This window comes from Bombina bombina, chromosome 7 (assembly GCF_027579735.1).
Source record: "Bombina bombina isolate aBomBom1 chromosome 7, aBomBom1.pri, whole genome shotgun sequence".
Taxonomy (NCBI): Eukaryota; Metazoa; Chordata; class Amphibia; order Anura; family Bombinatoridae; genus Bombina; species Bombina bombina.
The window spans coordinates 358,943,997-358,964,009 of NC_069505.1; positions in this window are offsets into that span (position 1 = coordinate 358,943,997).

Sequence of the window (20,013 nt, forward strand, 5' to 3'; positions counted from 1 at the left end):
ACGTGGACTTTTGATCCATCTTACGTTAAAAATACCCAAACATTCGATAACATACTACAACAATTAACAGAATACTGGCACATAAATACAGAAGCTACAAGTAACCCAGGGATTGTATGGGCAGCTCATAAAGCAGTCCTCAGAGGGATACTAATTAAAGAAAAAACAAGACAGATTCAAAAACATAGACAACAACTACAACAACTTTACACAGAGATCGAGGAACTAGAAAGGCGACATAAATACAACAAAACTAAGACTAACCTCAAACTACTCCAAACTAAAAGATCCACATTAACCTCACTACTTCATGCACAAGCTACCAGAGCCATTCATAAAATCCAGGCACAATACTTTATATTTGCGAACAAACCCGACAAATACATGGCACATAAAATCAGAGAAAGGTGCAAGGCCTCGGTGATCCCACTAATTGAGACACATGACAACACCACTACCTCACACCCACAAGAAATTGTAGACACTTTCGCAAGATACTATGGAGAACTATATAATGGGGAAAAAGTTACACGTAATCAGGAAACAGAAACAAAGTCTTCAGAATTTTTCTCACAAACTCAGTTACCTAACATAACTTTAGAACAGAGGGAAGCAATCAACGCCCCAGTCTCCACTGTAGAAATACTGGGAGCCATCAAAGACCTTAAATCGGGAAAAGCAGCAGGACCAGATGGCTTCCCAGCTGAATATTATAAATTATTCAAAAACTCACTCACCCCACACTTGGTTAAGTTCTGCAATCACGTTATGGAAGGAGGAGATATTCCCCCAGATCTATTAGCGGCCAAGATAGTTGTGATACCCAAGCCGAATAGAGACCACAAAAAATGCCAAAATTACCGCCCAATATCTCTCATAAATCAGGATCTTAAGATCTTCACAAAAATACTTGCAAATCGGCTCAAACACATCATCCCCCACTTGGTTCATCCGGACCAAGTGGGATTTATTAAAGATAGGGAAGCCCCAGACAACATCCGAAAGGTTACCAATCTAATACAATTCTTGGGAGAGACAAGAACGCCTTCTCTGCTCCTATCTTTGGATGCAGAGAAGGCGTTCGACAGAATAGACTGGGACTATATGTTCTTAACACTACACCATATGGGCTTTGAGGGAGGATTCATAAAAGCTCTAAAAGTAATATACTCATGCCCAGAGGCCCAAGTTTCCTCAACAGGATACAAATCAAAACCCTTTCCAATACGAAACGGTACCAGACAGGGGTGCCCTCTGTCCCCACTACTATTCGCGCTCTGTATAGAACCACTAGCAATCGCGATCCGTTCACACCCAGACATATCAGGAGTTAAAATAAATCCATTAGAATACAAACTTTCTCTATTTGCGGATGATGTCCTGTTGACCTTGACGAACCCATTAATATCTCTACCGAACCTCTACCAGACAATAAAGACATTTTCAACCATCTCAGGATTTAAAATCAACCCAGACAAGTGTGAAGCCCTACCCATTGCAATACCCCAACAAACTAAAATAATTTTAGAAAAACAATTTCACTTTAAATGGATGAAACACACACTAAAATACTTAGGTATCCAGATTCCAACTTGCTCCACTCAGCTATACAAAGTAAATTATACCCCACTATTTAAACAAATTAGACGAGATATGGCAAAATGGAAGAGCTTTAATTTCTCCTGGCTAGGTAGAATAGCGGCGGTTAAAATGAACGCCATGCCTCGAATACTGTATTTATTCAGAACCCTCCCGATAAAAATAATAAAACCAGAACTGGAAACACTGCAAAAAGACATCTCAGCATTTATTAGGGGAGATAAGACGAGCAGGATAGCAAAATCCACCTTAAACAGACATAAGTCACTTGGGGGCATAGGTGCACCAAACATAATAGAATATTACAATGCAGCCAGACTAGCGCAAGATACACTACTCCTGAAAAGGTCAAAGGGAATAATATGGCCCAAGTTAGAAGCGAACATAGGGGGGTGGGAAGAAGCAGACTCAATTGTTTGGGACCCAGAGAGGGCTCAGAAAGATAGAAAGACATCTACACCCTACACCACAAACCTCACTGTAAAGATCTGGAAAACAGCGAAAACGAAATATAAACTACTACAGCAACATTCTATATCAATACCACTTAGATATCTAATATCAGAAGACCTTTGGACCCAAATCAAAAAATGGGAAAACAAAGGTTTATACAGAGTGGCGGACTACTTAACAGGACATAACATACTGACGTTTAACCAACTACAGACAAAGATTGACCCCCTGAAGCTACACTGGTACTTATACCTACAGATACACTCCGCTCTACAATCATATTTAAAACACCCTAGAGAACAGACCTCCACACCTATCGAAACCTTCTGTAAATCAGAAGAACGCAACAAACATACCATATCTCTACTATATGTATCTATGCAGACCACCCACAACACCACCAAGACCACGACTATGCTGGCCTGGGAACAGGAACTACTTATCTGCAAAGACAAAAAGACATGGGAATCACTGTTTCAAAACGCAGAAAGAGGGTTGATAAGTGTAGACCTTAAAGAAAATATCACCAAAACAATTCACAGATGGTACTTAACTCCTACACGAACGGCTCATATGCACCCCCAAGGCAGCAGATTATGTTACAGAGGCTGTGGAGACATAGGGACATACAGACACATGTGGTGGGACTGCAAAGATGTTAGGGGTATATGGAGCAGACTATCCGCATTTCTCAGTCAGATGCTAGAAGAAAATATTAGTCTAACGATCCAACAAGCTTTATTACATGAACATCTCAGTAAATTCCACAAACATATCAATACATTTATTAAGATCTTATGCACAATCTCGAGGATATGCATAGCTAAATATTGGAAATCTGGAACTCCAACCTGGACTGAGATATATAATAGAATCCAACACACATACACCATGTACGAGACAGCTTCATATACATTAGATAACAGGGAAACCTTCCAAGCAGTGTGGTACTATTGGATAAGCAAAGGGTCCATAACCTCACAAGATAACCGGAGATCAGGGATCTAAAGGACCATCAAACTATAGTCGTGTCAAACACTTTGACGCACACATACTATGATCTGTGACATAAGATGACATCACCCACCCCTATCCCCCCCCCCTTACAACCCCCTTTCTTTTTTTTTCTTTTATAGTTTCCCCTTTCTTCCTTATTTATTTATTTCTTTTTTGTTCTTGATCTATCTGTTCTCAGTTGTTATACCGTAAGGTTTCAAATTCATATACATGATTACTCTAAGATAATAATGATTCAGCCAAAAACATCCAGTTAGTGAAATACAGAGTTAAGAAACAATCTGTACCAAAGATTAGAATGTCATAACACAAGGAAGAAATGCTAGATAGAATATATACTCTAATAACCTATTGTTAAATGGCTGATAATGCTTGATGAATCAAAGACAGTTCTAAGATAGAATCAATTTGCAGTGAATAATGATGTAGGGATGAGATAATTGTGTAACTATGTAACAATGCGGTTTGGCTAGGATTTTTCACTCTTATATCATTGAATACTTGTAATGCAATATCCCCCAAAATCAATAGACAACGGAAGAATAGATATTGTATGCTATGTTAATTCATTTTATGCATTCTTGTTCTCTGAAAAATATAAAACAATAAAAAACTATTTAAACATAAAATAAAGTATTACGCTCTTATATAGGTTATAAATTGAGCACAAAATATTTCTTCTGCGAAAGTGATATTTGCGCTTCACTTAGTAATACCAGCGCATGCAAATGTGCGCTGGTATTACAAGATAGGTGCAATGCAAATTGCATTGGTATTGCATGGAATCTTTGCTCTCACACTTCCATAGACTCCAATGAGAACCTTATTCTGATGACGTCAGACATGGCATGAGAACTAGCACAACAAAGAGCGATGGGCATCAGATTAAATACATACAGTACATATATATTTATAGTGAACACACAGTCCCCATAGACCGCAATGTAAAGGCATTTTTCAGTACCCTTGTTTTTCTAACACCCCACACCTGCTCCATTTAACCCCTAAAACTGCTTAGTGCAGTTTAAAAAAAAAAAAAAAAAATGCAAATATTTTTTATTTATAAAAAGCCACTACACACATTTTTGGGGGCAATTGGGGCACATTTAAAAAATTAACCGCGAGCTCATGGTAGCAATAACCAGCCACGATATATAAGCCCTCCACTTGTAATCTAGCCCATAGTTTTTAATAAAAATATATTTTAATATTGTTAAAAAGCTTTGAAAAGGGTTAAAAAGGATATGATATATGGCAACAGTGGCATCACTAGGGGGGTGCAGACCACACCCCGATGACACCTTTTTTTTTAAATTTTATTGAAATTCATAGAAACACAATGTAGAGATGCATAGCTTTTTTATTAGAGGGGCTAGCAGTTGTGAACATTAGTGGGGACTGGGGAAGTTGTAGACACACATTTTTTTGCCCCTTGAGCCAGCGGTGCAATTTTCCCAAATAGTTTTCCTGGCTGCTTTTGCTTGTTTGTACTTTGCTCCTCCCCTGCCCAATTTCACTATGAATGTTGTGGGCGTGCCGTGGGGCTTGCGAAGTTTCGCTGCTAGCCTAAACCTGCTTGCCTATCTGTGCTCACTGCTCAGTGACATGTGGAGCAGTGGAGTCACTCACTGCTGTGCTGTCTCTCTAAATGGGAACTGGGAAATTGTGAGGGGGATGCCTGGCACCTGACTGCATTACTGTCTGACACTGTCTCTAAATTGAAGGAGCCACGTATGATGCCCACCAGACCGGTACGGTTACGGTACACTAAGTGCACACTGAAGAGGTAGGAGGGGAGGGCGGGCGGGGGTCTGGGTGTGGGCAGAGTGCAGAGGTGATTGGCCATATAAGAAGTGGTAGGCACCGTCAGACTTGGTCAGAGCAGAATTTTCATAATTTGCGCGCCTAAACCTTAGTGATTTATTTTTATAGTGCACTGTTTATCTTTCATTTGATGCTCTGCTGAGCCAGAGAGCAGCTCTAGGCATGAGCTTTATAATTAATGCAGTGCAGTTTACATATTTTGCATGTGTGTGTGCCTGAGTGTTTTTGTGTGTGTGTGTGCCTGAGTGTTTTTGTGTGTGCGTGTGCCTGAGTGTTTTTGTGTGTGTGTCTAAGTGTTTGTGTGTGTCCGAGTGTTTTTGTGTGAGTGTGTGTGCCTGTGTTTTTGTGTTTGTGTGTGTCTGCTTTCTGTCCATTGGAGAAGTTTGTCTTTTCTATGAAATCCTCTTCTTGCAACCACCCAATTTAAACTATATTAACCCCTAAACCTAACACTCCCTAACTTTAACATAATTCAAATATAACTAAATTAAAGTTACAATTAACTAATAATACCTATTTAAATCTAAATACAAAGTAACTTACCTATATTAACCCCTAAACCTAACAGCCACTAACCCTAAACCTAAGACACCCTAACCCTAACAACCCATAACTTTAACATAATTAAAATATAACTAAATTAAAGTTACATTTCTTAAAGGGACAGTATACTATAAAATTGTGTTTCCCTTAATGTGTTTCCAATTACTTTTTTTTACCAGCTGCAGAGTATAAAATGTCTGAGATTTGCTTTTTAAGGCTTATTTGTGTATATGAATTAGCTGATTTTGTGTTTTGAAGCCACAACCTAATAAAATTGGTTGAGCTTGTAGGAATAATCAGATCTCATTACTTTATAATATTGTGTAAATATACCTGCTTTTTAATCTTTTATCTGTCCAGAAACCAATTACCAATACTTTTAGAGAACAATGGAACATTTACATTTTATTACCTTATCTCTTCTATAACCCACTGGGAGTGTAATTTCTTCTAATGGCTGTGTTAATACAGCTTGGCCTCGTGGCCAAAAACTTTCAGGATGGGTTGGGATACCACAGGCTAAATAAACTAATTCAAATGCCAATATAAGGTTAATGGAAATACTTGTAAACAATTTAATACACTTCAGCAGGTAAAGTGGATCATTGGGAACAAATTAAAGAGAAGAACATTTTTGAGTAAACTGTCCCTTTAATTAATAATACCTATTTAAATCTAAATACAAAGTATCTTACCTATATTAACCCCTAAACCTAACACCCCCTAACCCTTACCCCCCTAATCCTAACCCTATACCCAACACCCCCTAACCCTAACACCCCTAGCTTTAACATAATAAAAATATAACTAGAGGGTGGCGGCCATGATCGGTCGCAATACTAGAAGCTGAGCATTGGAATAATACAATCCACCGAGTATTAAGAGGAATATTTGGCATCCAGTATCTATGATATCTTGCCTAGAAACTACCAGAACTACTGCATCTTTTGACACCTCTACTCCTATATTGCCTGCAGTCTAGTCCAGACCGTTGAGGTTTTGGCGGCCCAACTAGGGAAGGCCTCAACACCTCCCCGTTCACACGGGTACAGAGTGAGCTATTCTCACTCACTTACATTTTCTCCTCACAGCTATATAGAAACATGGCACTGATCACACAAGATTTAGTGGAAGAAATGTTTGAGGAGCATTTCACAAATCTAAGACGGCTGATTGAGCAGTGCTTTAAGGCGCGTGGGGTTACGCAGATAGTCAGAGAAGATGACCTGCACAAATTTGTACCGCAAAAAGTCCCTTATATTGCCATGGGGGTTACACACTCTGCTGCACCACCTGTGAGTAGTATGCCTAACACTATAGAATTCTGGGATAGGGAAATGGGAGCCCAAAACGACTCAGAGGAACTGAAAGTCACGGACTGTGTACTACACTATTTTAACTCTCAGCCACTTATTCAACCTGATATGGAAACTGACAAAGCGAAGGCTGATCAAGACACAATACCTGATGGAGCCCCAGATAAGGAGATGCCGCCTTATAGGGACCTAAACCCTGTACTCATGGAGATATTAGATGAAGCTCTTAACCAGAATGTAGGAGTTGTGCAGCTACTACTATCAACTTCATTGGAACCTGAGGTGACACAGGCTGTACATCACTCCGTCACCGACAGGCTACCGGTCTCATTACTTTCTACATGGAATACTCACTCGCATACTCTGAAGGTATACATCTGTTCTCATTCTACTACAGAGGGAGATGGAACTTTTCTGTGTTCTGCATACTTGAATAGGATCACTATTTTAAAATCCGGAGTTGGTTAACTGTCACAAGTCATGGTGAAATCCGGAGTTGGGTAAAAGGAACACTACCTCTTAACTGACTTCAAACCCTCACCTTACTTAGTTGCGGTGGAAATTTATTTTGTATTATTCCAAGGAATAGGATGTTGAGTATTTGTTTGTTCCCAAGTTAAGCTTTCTAGTTTAAATACGATCCAAGTTAGTTTAATGGTTTTTTTTTTCTATGACCACTAGATGGCGCCGTTGCCATTGTATTTAAAGGACCAGTCAACACATTAGATTTGCATAATCAACAAATGCAAGATAACAAGACAATGCAACAGCACTTAGTCTGAACTTCAAATGAGTAGTAGATTTTTTTATAACAAATTTCAAAGTTATGTATATTTCCACTCCCCTTGTACCATGTGATGGCAATCAGCCAATCACAAATGCATATACGTATAGTCTGTGAATTCTTGCACATGCTCAGTAGGATCTGGTGACTCAAAAATTGTAAATATAAAAGACTGTGCACATTTTTATTAATGGAAGTAAATTGGAAAGTTGTTTAAAATTACATGCTGTATCTGAATCATGAAAATTTAATTTAACCTGAGTGTCCCTTTAACATTCTTTCAGAAACTGGTCAAATTTCTCCTCTCATGCTGGCTGAACTAGGTGAATTACGCTCAAGTCCTCCTCTCATGTTCAGGTTGTGCATAAAAGTAATGTCCATAATCCTCAGAGTTTTGCTTGCATGGGGTCCATTTGTAAGTATCACTATAAGAAGTCTTTAAACTGGTCATTTGCTATGTCATGGGTATCTTGTCTGAGATATGTCCAACTATATATTTCTACATTTATTAAGCAATTCCATTATTGCTGTAGCTTATTCAGCTAATCCTATATTTATTGTAACAAAGACCTTTTAAGGATGCTTACTTTTTATGTTTTTATCACGTCTTTACATATATATAACAAAGGGTCATAAATCCCAGCATTTAGGTGTGGGTCAAGTGTACAAAGAAGGGGCATTTGGTGTTTTCTCTAAGAGTTTACTCAGAGATGGTGGTTATTGTGTGTGTCAGCCGCTCTGGAATCAATCCGGGATGTAACCCAACTGCTAGCGTGAATTGAAAGCACACGCTAGCACACTGAGAAATATCCAGGACGTGACCCACTCAGGAAGCAGATTAGAAGATAACAAAAATGAATATTGTTCCAGAATGCAGGAAAGCCACAAAGGATAAAACGTCCCTTTAAGTAGTACAAAGAACAAAAAGGAAATGCTCTTACTTGAAGCTTCTGAAAAAGGTCCTCTTTAGCAGGCTTGTAAAACAAAGGAAAAGTTCTCTTTTGCAGCTTGTAAAAGTAAAAGTTCCTTTTAAGCAGGTGTATAACAAACAGAAAGGTAAAGTTCTCTTTTGCAGCTTGTAAAAGTAAATGTCCCTTTTAAGCAGGTGTATAACAAACAGAAAGGCAAAGTTCTCTTTTGCAGCTTGTAAAAGTAAATGTCCCCTTTTTAACAGGTTTAGAACAAACAGAATAGCACAGTTTCTTGTACAGCTTGTAAAAGTATAATGTCCCTTTAAGCAGGTTTATAACAAACAGAAAGGCAAAGTTCTCTTTTGCAGCTTGTAAAAGTAAATGTCCCTTTTAAGCAGGTGTATAACAAACAGAAAGGCAAAGTTCTCTTTTGCAGCTTGTAAAAGTAAAATGTCCCTTTAAGCAGGTTTTGTTTATCAAAGAAAAGGTTTAAAGGTAAAGGCAAAAGCAAGGTCAGGCAGGCAGAAGTCGGCATCCAAATATCAGCAAAAGGTATAGGCAAAAGACAAGGTCAGGCAAGCAGAAGTCGGCATCCAAGTATCAGCAAAAGGGTAAAAGCTACAGGCAAGGTCAGGCAGGCAGAAGTCAATATCCAAATATCAGCAAGTAGGGATTAGGCAAGAGGCTTGGTCAGGCAGGCAGAAGTCGGTACACAAAAGAACAAAATTGATATGGTACTCATAATCCAGGGAAACAAACAAACGGGCCCAGATTCAAATCTCCCGCCGTGATTTAAAGGGCAGGAGCGTAACCGTCATCAGAGGGGTGTGAGAGAAAGCGTCATGTTGCTAAGCAACATGACGTCAGACACACAGAGAAGTTCCGGGAGCCGCGGCGACACGGCGATGAACGGAAGCAATCATGCCAGCACCCCCTCCTCAAGGACCCCTCCGGGGGACAGGACCAGGTCTATCAGGATGAGTCTTGTGGAAGGTCTTGACCAAAATAGGAGCATTTACTTGATGAGCAGGTTCCCAAGAACGTTCCGTGACTGGATAACCCTTCCAATGAATGAGATAATACAATTTCTTGCCCCGCCACTTGGAATCTAGAATATGGCTGATCTCAAACTCAGGATGTCCATGCACCAATAACGGTGGAGGTTTAGAAAAAGGCTTAGAATACCTGTTAATCATCACAGGTTTTAAAAGAGAAACATGGAATACCGGATGGACTTTGAGAGACTTGGGTAAAGCTACCCGATAAGCAGTGGAACATACCTGACCCAGTATTCGGAAAGGACCCACATATCGTGGTCCCAATTTGTTAGAAGGTTGTTTCAGGCGAAGAAATCGAGAGGAAATCCAAACTTTATCACCAGGGCGATATTTGGGAGCCTTCTTCCGTCGAAGATCCGAAAAGAACTTGTAACGTCTAGAAGTTACAGAAAGAATACGATGTATCTTCTGCCAATGTCGAGTTAATCTTCGGGCTGTAAGATCAGAAGCAGGATTCACTGTGGAGGAAGTATGCAAAGGGAATGTCCTAGGCTGATATCCGTAAGCTGCATGAAAAGGAGAAGTCTGAAGGGAGGAATTGTACCGGGCATTATGAGCCAATTCAGCCAAAGGAAGGTAAGAAGTCCAGTTAGAGTGATAATGATCCACATAATGTCTAAGATATGTTTCAAGACACTGGTTTACTCTTTCAGTCTGACCATTCGATTGTGGGTGGTGAGAAGTAGAGAGAGATATAGTAGTACCAAAATGTTTACAAAGTGACCTCCAAAATCGAGAAACGAATTGTACCCCTCTATCTGAAACAATATCTAGAGGAAATCCATGGATTCTTACAATATGTAGAATAAAAAGTTCAGAGAGTCTTTTGGCAGATGGTAATCCTGGCAAGGGTACAAAATGAGCCGTCTTAGTGAACCTGTCGACCACCACCCAGATAGTATTGTTCCCAGTGGACAAGGGAAGATCGGTAATAAAGTCCATGGATACATGAGTCCAAGGCTGGTGAGGTATAGGCAATGGTTGGAGTAATCCTGAAGGAAGTTGGCGTGGAGTTTTGTTCATGGCACATTGTGTGCATACTGAGACGTAATCCTTCACATCTTGAGAGAGTGTAGGCCACCAGACATGTTGTTTGAGGTTTCGAGTGGTAATACTGATGCCAGGATGTCCAGAAAGGGGACTATCATGAGCCCAAAATAAAATCTTGGAACGAAGGCGTTCAGGAACAAAGAGTAAACCATCGGGAGGTTTACAGGACAAAGGAAGATGCTCTTGAGCGGACTGTAATTCTTGTAACCAAGAAGTTGTTAACTGGGCAATGACTTCATGAGGTTGGAGAATGGTACCAGACTCAGGAACTGGGGTATCTTGAAATTGTCTGGAAAGTGCGTCTGCTTTAATATTTTTTGAACCAGGTATGTAAGACAAATTATAGTGAAACCGAGAGAAGAATAATGACCAGCGTGCTTGCCTGGAATTTAATCGTTTGGCTGTTTGAAGATACAGAAGGTTCTTATGATCAGTAAGTATAGTAAATGGCAAAGAAGTACCTTCCAGCCAATGTCTCCATTCATCCAATGCCATTTTGATGGCAAGCAACTCTTTATTCCCTACGTCATAGTTAAATTCGGAAGGAGTGAATTTTTTAGAGAAAAAAGCAACAGGATGAATCCTTCCAGTCTCTGGTATTCGTTGAGACAGAACAGCTCCAGCAGCAACAGAGGAAGCATCCACCTCCAGAATAAATTGAAACTCAGGATTTGGATGACGAAGGATAGGAGCTGAGGAAAAAGCTTCTTTGAGAGATTCAAAAGCTTCTATAGCCTCAGACGGCCATACCTTACAGTTTTGCCCTTTTCTTGTGAGAGAAGTAAGAGGAGAAGTAATAGTAGCAAAATTCTTGATGAACTTTCTGTAATAATTGGCGAAGCCTAGGAAACGTTGTAAAGCCTTCAAAGAATCAGGTCTAGGCCAATCCAAAATGGCAGAAAGTTTAGTAGGGTCCATTTCGAATCCAGATGCCGATATTACATAACCCAGAAAGGGTATGGATCTTTGATGGAAAGAACATTTCTCCAGTTTAGCAAACAGATGGAATTCTCTTAGACGTTGAAGTACTTTCTTGACGTGGTGCACATGATCTTGGTGGTTCTGAGAAAAAATTAAGATGTCGTCCAGGTATATGATAACAAAAATATTCAAAAAATCACGAAAGATCTCGTTTACAAAATGCTGGAAAACCGCCGGAGCATTGCATAGCCCGAAGGGCATGACCAAATATTCATAATGCCCAAATCGAGTGTTAAAGGCAGTCTTCCACTCATCTCCTTTGCGTATACGGATCAAGTTGTATGCACCACGTAGGTCGAGTTTGGTGAAAATGGTGGCTCCCTGAAGATAAGTAAAAAGTTCAGGAATAAGGGGCAGAGGATAACTGTTCTTGATGGTAATCTGATTCAATCCACGATAATCAATACAGGGTCTTAATCCGCCATCCTTTTTTCCCACAAAAAAGAAACCAGCCCCTACAGGGGAAGAGGAGGGTCGAATAAATCCTCTAGCCAGATTGTCTTTTATATATTCTTCCAGAGCCATGTTTTCTGGTTTAGAAAGTGGATATGTCTTGCCTCGAGGATAGGCAGCCCCAGGAAGGAGATCAATGGGACAATCAAAAGGGCGATGAGGAGGAAGACGTTCAGCTTCTTTTTTGGAGAAGACATCCACAAAGTCATGGTAATGCATAGGTAAGGATTCCGGAGTTTCAACTGTGAGAGCAATAGTGAGTGGTAACTTAGTAATCTTTTGAAGACATTTAGTCTGGCATGTAGATCCCCAGGAAGTGAGTTCACCGAAAGTCCAAGAAAAAATGGGATTGTGAATCTGGAGCCAGGGTAATCCCAAGATAATGGGAAATTGCGGAGTGGGAATGACATCGAAACAAATTGTCTCAGAATGAAGTATTCCTACGGTGAGGAGTAAGGGTTGAGTAGAAAACTGAATGTATCCAGAACCCAAAGGATCTCCACTGACCGTAGAGACTGAAATGGAATACTCCTTCTTTAGTAAGGGTATAGAATGAGTAGAAACAAATGTAGAGTCAATGAACACACCTCCAGCACCAGAATCAATTAGAGCTTGGGTATAGATCTTCTTATGTCCAATTAGAAGAGTTACTGGAACAAAGAGTTTCTTGTATAGGGAATGACCACTATTTTGGCTTAACTCAGTTCCCTGGACTAGAGTTAAGCCCTGGCTTTTACTGGCCTAGTAGGACAATCCCTTAATAAATGCCCTTTAAGGCCACAGTACAGACATAAGCCAAGAGTCCGTCTTCTCAAGCGTTCAGTCTCAGTTAATTTTATACTTCCTACTTCCATGGGTTCAGCCTGATCAGTAGTAGGAGAGGCTGGAGTGACTGGATTAGAAAAACGAGGAGCTAAACGAAAAGGAGTTCGAGTTGAAGTCCTCTGTGTTCTATCCTTTTCTTGTTGGCGTTCACGAAACCTGGCGTCGAGACTGATACAGAGATTTATTAAGGCTTCTAAGGACTCTGGAAGTTCACGATACACCAATTCATCCTTGAGACGCTCAGAAAGTCCTTTACGGAAGGCGGCTCTGAGTGCTCCCTGATTCCAAGTGGTTTCAGAGGCAAGGGTGCGGAACTCAATTGCATATTGAGAGACTGGTTGATTTCCTTGACGTAAATCCAGGAGAGTAGCTTCAGCAGCGGATGACCTTCCAGGTTTATCGAATACGTTTGAGAATGTAGATAGAAATGTATCAACATCCAACAGTATAGGATCATTCTTTTCTAGCAAAGGTGACACCCAAGCCAAGGCTTTTCCTTTCATTAAGGAAATAAGAAACGTGATTCTAGAAGAGGCAGTAGCAAAGAGAGTAGGGCTTTTTCGGAAATGAAGACGGCATTGATTCAGAAAGCCTCTACATTCTTCAGGATTCCCATCATATTTATCCGGAAGAGGTATCCTGGGACTTAGTTGTACCTGAGACTGATTGTTAGGAATCGGAGGAGGTAATGCCTCAATCGGATTTGGATTGGGATTAGGATTGGGAGGTGCGGTAGCAACCAAATTTTGTAATAGAGCAGTAATTTGATCAAGTTTAGTGTCCAGAGACTGCAAGTGAGTGGCATGAGAACCCAAGAGCTGTCCCTGGTGAGCCACGGCCATAGATAATTCAGTGGGGTCCATTTTTATGGCCCGTTTGTAATGTCAGCCGCTCTGGAATCAATCCGGGATGTAACCCAACTGCTAGCGTGAATTGAAAGCACACGCTAGCACACTGAGAAATATCCAGGACGTGACCCACTCAGGAAGCAGATTAGAAGATAACAAAAATGAATATTGTTCCAGAATGCAGGAAAGCCACAAAGGATAAAACGTCCCTTTAAGTAGTACAAAGAACAAAAAGGAAATGCTCTTACTTGAAGCTTCTGAAAAAGGTCCTCTTTAGCAGGCTTGTAAAACAAAGGAAAAGTTCTCTTTTGCAGCTTGTAAAAGTAAATGTCCCTTTTAAGCAGGTGTATAACAAACAGAAAGGCAAAGTTCTCTTTTGCAGCTTGTAAAAGTAAATGTCCCCTTTTTAACAGGTTTAGAACAAACAGAATAGCACAGTTTCTTGTACAGCTTGTAAAAGTATAATGTCCCTTTAAGCAGGTTTATAACAAACAGAAAGGCAAAGTTCTCTTTTGCAGCTTGTAAAAGTAAATGTCCCTTTTAAGCAGGTGTATAACAAACAGAAAGGCAAAGTTCTCTTTTGCAGCTTGTAAAAGTAAAATGTCCCTTTAAGCAGGTTTTGTTTATCAAAGAAAAGGTTTAAAGGTAAAGGCAAAAGCAAGGTCAGGCAGGCAGAAGTCGGCATCCAAATATCAGCAAAAGGTATAGGCAAAAGACAAGGTCAGGCAAGCAGAAGTCGGCATCCAAGTATCAGCAAAAGGGTAAAAGCTACAGGCAAGGTCAGGCAGGCAGAAGTCAATATCCAAATATCAGCAAGTAGGGATTAGGCAAGAGGCTTGGTCAGGCAGGCAGAAGTCGGTACACAAAAGAACAAAATTGATATGGTACTCACAATCCAGGGAAACAAACAAACGGGCCCAGATTCAAATCTCCCGCCGTGATTTAAAGGGCAGGAGCGTAACCGTCATCAGAGGGGTGTGAGAGAAAGCGTCATGTTGCTAAGCAACATGACGTCAGACACACAGAGAAGTTCCGGGAGCCGCGGCGACACGGCGATGAACGGAAGCAATCATGACAGTGTGAGGCTGCAATTCTCTGTATGATAATTGTATACAACAACTGTGTAAAAAGGCCCCTGAGTTTAATTGTAAAGGAATAGGTTGACTTTACTAATATAAATAACCGAGTGGATGCGTCCATAGTTAACCTCTCTACTCATATATTTTATGCCTATGTCCTTTGGAAAAAGAATGTCTCCCATATTGTGCAAAGCTATAGATTGTCACCTATGACATAAGACTCTTTTATATGTTAGCTCTCTGATATGTATAATTTCCTCCATCTATATACATTTGGCCGCTGTCTAGCTGTCTGCGGCTGAGGTGGCGGGGACATGGCTAGATAGTTAGATATTGTAACTGCCTCAAAGCTCCGTTAATGGTAAAGACTTAATGGTAAAGACATTAGATTACACTATAAGCCCAGATGTCTCATCATCTAGATCACAATTGACCCCCTTTTCACACTGATTGTGCATTTCTTGCCTTTCGGTCCAGAGGGGTATCCCTGACTACCTATTTACTCAAGAGAACCTGTTAAAGTATAGTTTGATCTATTCCACACATTAGTTATGCATAATCTGGGGTGCCAAGGTGCAAGTTCTAAAGGCATTACGAGTTATAAATTGTGCCTTCTGGTTCTATAATCCCCTTAGTATATAGACTCAAGAGTAGCCATTACATGTGACTTAATAGGCTCCATTACTGTCGCTTAAGATCTTTGTATGGGTCCAAAAGTATCCCTTCCTGTTTTTATCCCCAAATTTTCCCATTGCTATCTGATGTCTTTTATTGGTGGTCCAAGAGAGGCCACTATTAATCATTAAGGGAAACGGTTTGTTTATTATTATATGTTTATAGGGAATATTTAACTATACTGCATTTAGAAAATGTGAGGTTTGTTATTATTTGTATTATGTCACACACAGCTTTTACTGGACAATACATTTGGCAATAGTACATTATTAAGTTTTGTATAACATCAATCCTGTTAGTGGATGTAACTTCATTATGATTCCTGTCATCATATTTCTGGACAGTTAACACTTAATGTATGATAATTCTGTATCACACTATGTTTTCAACCTCAATGAAAAAAAAACCCCCTAAATTAAAGTTACAATTATTAACTAATAATACCTATTTAAATCTAAATACAAAGTAACTTACCTGTGAAATAAAACCTAAGCTAGCTACAATATAACTAATAGTTATAGTTTCTTATAGATTAGGGTTCTTTTATTTTGGGGTGTTGTTTTTTTTGTTTTTTTTTTAAAGGGTATTCGAATAGGAATAATTTTTATTGTTTTGGATAATTTTGTTTGTTATTTTTTGTAATGGTAGGTTTTTTGTTTTGTAATGGAATTATTTAGTGTAAGGCAGCTTAGGGTTTATTTTTATTTCACAGGTAAGTTTGTATTTATTTTAACTAGGTAGACTAGTTAGTAAATAGTTCTTAACTATTTACTAGCTACCTAGTTAAAATAAATACAAACTTACCTGTGAAATAAAAATAAAACCTAAGCTGCCTTACACTAAATCATATAAATAAAAATTATTCCTATTCTAATACCCTTTAAAAAAAAAAAAAAAAAAAAAACACCGCAAAATAAAAAAACCCTAATCTATAAGAAACTGCCAAGGGCCCTTAAAGGGCCTTTTTGTAGGGCAGTGCCCTAAAATTAACAGCTCTCTTGCTACAAATCAAAACAAACACCCCCCAAAACCACAAAATAAAACTAAAAGTAAAACCTAATCTACCCATTGCCCTGAAAAGGGCATTTGTATGGACATTGCCTTTAAAAGGGCATTTAGCTCTTTTGCTGCCCAAGCCCTAATCTAAAATTAAAACCCACCCCAAAATGAAAAAGGGCCTTTTGCCCTAAAGATATCAGCTCTTTTTCTGACAAAAAATGACAAAAACCCACTAACTTTACAAAACCCCTCCAAACCCACAAAGTAAAAAAAAATCAAACAAAAAATCTACCCATTGCCCAGAAAAGGGCATTTAGCTCTTTTACTGCCCAAACCCTAATCTAAAAAAATCCACCCAAAAAAACCTTAAATAAACCTAACACTAACCCCCGACGATCCACTTACAGTTTTGAAGTCCCGCTTGAATGATCTTCATCCCGGCGGCGAGAAGTCTTCATCCAGGTGGCATCTTCTATCTTAATCCTGGCAGCACGGAGCGAGTCCATCCTGAAGACATCCGGCCTTGCATTTCAATCCTCAATGTGCGGCGGACGATCGCATGAATAGGACCTCCACATCGAATCGATGGACATTCGCCTGGACCTCCGCCTGGATCTCTGCCTTGGACCTTCGCCTGGTTTTCCGCCTCCGCACATCACCGCTCCACCTCCGCAGGGATGAAGAAGATGCCAGTCCTGCGATGGATGAAGATGAAGCCACCTGGAAGAAGATGGAGCCGCCGGTATGAAGAACGTTCAAGTGGGACTTCAACAACTGTGAGTACCTAAACCACAGTTTAGGTACTCACTTTTTTATTTTTTTTAAGATTTTTTGGGGTGTTTTTTTTTTTAGATTAGGGTTTGGGCAGTAAAAGAGCTAAATGCCCTTTTCAGTGCAATGCCCCTCCAAATGCCCTTTTCAGGACAATGGGTAGATTAGTTTTTTAGATTGTTTTTTTTATTTTGTGGGTTGGGGGGGTGGGTTTTTGTAATGTTAGTGGGTCTTTGTAATTTTATTTTCAGAAAAAGAGCCAATATCTTTAGGGCAATGCCCTTCAAAAGTCCCTTTTAGTTTAAATAATTTTTATTAACCACACTCCTCCACCTTTAACATCAGCAAATTCACATATAGGTTACAATGAGAATATATCATACATCAAAATTCAGAGTCCTATTTGCATAGACATAACTCTAGTTAATATATTTCTCAACCTGGATAAGTCCTTTTTTGTTAAGTCTCTTATGGGTCTCTATATAATGTTTCCCATATGTTTTCGACTATATCTCTTTCTTGAACCCTTTCATATGATGTTATTTCCGTCTACCTTATAACGTGTGGAGGAGTGTCCCATTTTCCATAATTTCCCCCTTATCATTCCCTCTATTCCTCAAATAATATGTCACTCTCTACAGGGAATACATTAATATGGGGGGCAATAACTCAATATAACTTAAACATTAACAACAACATAACTAGAATAAACATAATAAAAAAACATTGAATCATGTTTTATCACTGTAGATTTTTAAATGTTCTCAGGGATAACTTCTTGTCACAATTAATAGAGGAGCCAACTAGGAGTAAAGCTATATTGGATTTAGTGCTATCAAACAATACAGATATAATATCAAACATAGAAGTTAAAGAACATTTGGGTAACAGTGATCATAACATGGTCACATTTGAAATCTCTTTTCATATGCAGTGTTTTAAAGGCTTAACTAAGACTTTTAATTTCAAGAAAGCAAAATTCAACGATTTAAGGAAATCATTAAATAATATAAATTGGGACAATGTATTTTCTAATAAAAATACAGAGGATAAATGGATAATATTTAAAAATTTGTTAAATAAATATACATATCAACACATACCATATGGTTATAAAAATAAAAATAAAAAAACAAAGCCGTTATGGCTAAATAAAAATGTGTTAAGAGAAATTAGGAAAAAACGTAGGGCATTTAAATTATTAAAAGAAAATAGTACAGACTCAGCATACAATATTTATAAGGAATGTAACAAAGCATGCAAAAAAGCAATCAAATTAGCCAAAATTGAAAATGAAAAATTAATTGCCAAGGATTCTAAGTCTAACCCTAAAAGGTTCTTTAAGTACATAAATAGCAAAAAATCTAAGAAGGATAATATAGGTACATTAAAATGCGTGGAGGGTAGCATGATAAATAATGACAGGGAGAAGGCTGAGGTACTAAACCAGTTTTTTTCTTCAGTATACACAAGAGAGGAACCATTGAATGATACTTCCAAGATAGCAAGGATAACTTGCCACAAACTTGTAGCTAACTTTTGCTGTAAGTCGGTATAACTTGCTGCAAGTTTTCACTGGCAAGTGTGTTTACTTGCATCATAATTGCAGCAAAAGTTCTAGTTGACACTTTTTCAACTTGCAGCAAGTTTACCTGGCAAGTCTCTAGGAAGAGCATTTCTGGCAAGTCAACTGCAAGAGCTCTGCAAGTTTGTAGCCAATTTTTGGCAAGTGAACTACAAGAGCTTTGCAAGTCTATTGTCAATTTCTGGCAAGTCAACTGCAAGAGCTCTGTAAGTTTGTTGTCAATTTCTGGCAAGTCAACTGCAAGAGGTCTGCAAGTGTCTAGTCAATTTCTGGCAAGTCAATAGCAAGAGCTCTGCAAGTCTGCTGCAAATTTCTGACAAGTCAACAGCAATAGCCCTTCAAATATGCAGCAAATTTCTCACAAATTAACAGCAAGAGCCCTTCAAGTCTACTGCAAAAGCTCTGCAAGTCTGTTACAAATCTCTAACAAGTCAACTGCAAATCTTTAGCATATCTCTGGCACATATATCACAATTAAGAGCAGTGTCTGCCACAAGAGCACTACAAATTTACTATTATTTACGTCAATCATATTTACAAATTAATAATAAAATGTTTTTTTCCTGCAAAAGTTTATCTATGTAAGTTGTTTGTATGAATTTAATTGATCTTAAAGTTGTATCCATGCATTATCTGAGGTAATATATATTCATATATAAAACTAATATTATGACAGGTAATATATTAAAGGGACACTAAACCCACATTTTTTCTTTCATGATTCAGACAAAGCATGCAATTTTAAAGCTTACTCCTATTATCAATTTTTTTTCCGTTTTCTTCCTATTTTTATTCGAAAAAGCAGGAAAGTAAGTTCAAGAGACCATTTTTGGTTCAGCACAAGGGTATCGCTTGCTGATTGGTGGCTAAATGTAGCTACCAATATGTAAGCGCTACCCAGGTGCTAAAACAAAAATGGGCCAGCTCCTAATCTTACATTTCTGCTTTTTCAAATAAAGATAGCAAGAGAACGAAGAAAAAAGATAATAGGAGTACATTAGAAAATAGCATGCTCTATCTGAATCATAAAAGCAAAACAATGGGTTTAGTATCCCTTTAAGTTGAATACTTGATGTATTCTTATATTAGAGTTATATTATAACACTAATATCATTATCTCAGGTACAGTATGGCCCCTTTTTACAGCACACCCCTTTAAGGCATTCCACTTATAAATCAGTCTTCAGTTCTGCCCATGGTTATTATGTTTCATGTTTTTACCTCCCTTTCAGTCTTTTTTGG